General features: G+C 52.5%; 1 pseudogene; it reads right to left on the bottom strand.

Annotated features, from left to right (window-relative positions):
- Positions 1–265: 265 nt before the first annotated feature.
- LOC134368034 (flap endonuclease 1-like) lies at positions 266–1,436 on the bottom strand (annotated as a pseudogene).
- Between the last annotated feature and the right edge of the window lie 320 nt (positions 1,437–1,756).

The raw sequence follows: 1,756 nt of genomic DNA, 5'->3' as shown, positions 1-1,756 counted from the left end.
GGCATGAGATGTCCTTCCCCAGGTTGTGAATAAAGGTGACTAATAAACTGCTGTCGATCTCATCTGTTCAGTATTCAGTGTCATGAGCTTGGCCATTCTCATAACCCACGGGTGGGAATACGTCACTCACTGATGGAGTGAGTAGAAGGCAATCTTACTGCTAATTACCAGAAAGACCCTGTGACATAGATGTCTTTGTTCAAATTTCACTGATGAGGAAATTAAGGTTCAGAAAAATGTAGATAACTTGCTCTCAGTCACACAGCTAGGAACCTTCCTGGCTGGGATTTCTTTTTAATGGGGGAAAACACATTTGTTTTCCCCTTTTGAACTTCCCTGCTGCCCCAGTCTTTGCCGCCTTCTTTGAGGAGCCCTTGGGTTCTGGCTTCTTGCCTCAGCTTAAGAGAGAAAGCTGGTCACCTTGAAGAAATCATCCAGGCAGCGCTCTGTGCTGCCTTGGAGCCTCTTACTCAGCCGCTTGATAGCACTGTGGATTCTCTCCTCAAGGTATTGCTGTTCACCACACGTGACCTTGACCACCTCTTCTTCATTTGGCTCGCTCCACGTCAGCTCCACAGAGTCAGGGTCCAGGAAGAGCTGCTGGGCCTCCTCGTGGAGCCCATTTTCCGGCACGGGGTACTCGGGATCAAGCGGCCGCACAATCTGCTAGGTACTCTTGTGCGTCTGGAGGAGGGCCACAGCCCGCTCGGGCCCAGTGCCCCGGATACTCTCACAGTAGTCGCTGCCCGGCAGGGTGCACAGACGCACAAATTGTGCCTGGGTCAGGCCCAGCTCTTGCAGAATCCAGCTCGGAGGGAATTCTAGGATGGGCAGCTTCTTGGCCTCACTGGCAGTCAGGTGTCACTAGCACAGGGCTGCCGAAGGTGAGGCAGTCCATGTCCTCGGTGGCCGTAGTATATACAGACTTTGCCAGCCTTCCCCAAGGCAGCACGGCTGGCCTCTGCCTCGCTGGTGTGTCGAGGTGCGGGATTCCCATGAGGCTCAGCAGGTGTTTGCACTCATCGTTGTGCTGCTTAGTGACCTTCACCAGCCACTCAGCGAATTTTTCCACCTCCTCCTCGGCCCCAGCAGCCTGAGCCTGCTGCAGCTGCTTCTCCACCTCAGCCCGCCGCTCACTGCGTTTGGCCAGCTCGCCTGACTTGAGCTGCGGTGGCTTGCCATCAAAGCCATACATGGGCTTGATGCCATTCTCCATCATGCGGATGGTGCAGTAGAACATGCCCATCGGTGGTTGGTGGTCTCAGCTCCTCGTTCTGCAGCACAGCCCCACCCTGACGAACGGCAATTAGGAACTGATAAATACTCTTGGAGGCGTCAATGGCCAACTTGCAGTCAAAGTAGCTCTTGATGCCACACTCCCGGGTGGCGCTGGAAGCCACATCAGCGGTTAGTTTGGCCAGGCCTTGAATTCCCATGGCAGTACAGAGGAAGGAAGGCTGGCCGTCGGGACACGAGGCCTCTCAGCAGCTAGCAGTTGGTCAGGGGCCGCCAAGGAGGGTCCTAACACCCACTCCCTGCTCAGCTTGGCCCCTTGCTGGGATTTGAACTCAGTTTTTTCACATTTCAAAACCTCTGCTCATGTTAGCCAACATATCTCCTTTATAAGAAGAAGTTGAAAAAAGTTCTGTTTATCTTTAAATATCCAGTGTAACATATTTATTTTAAAGATTCCATATTAAAATAAGCAAACAAACCAGACACTAGGCTCACTATAAAGGAAGCTCTTGTCACAATA

Source organism: Cynocephalus volans, chromosome X (genome assembly GCF_027409185.1).
Source record: "Cynocephalus volans isolate mCynVol1 chromosome X, mCynVol1.pri, whole genome shotgun sequence".
Classification (NCBI taxonomy): domain Eukaryota; kingdom Metazoa; phylum Chordata; class Mammalia; order Dermoptera; family Cynocephalidae; genus Cynocephalus; species Cynocephalus volans.
The sequence above is the reverse complement of the archived record's forward strand: the minus strand, read 5'-3'. Positions and strand labels throughout refer to the sequence as shown.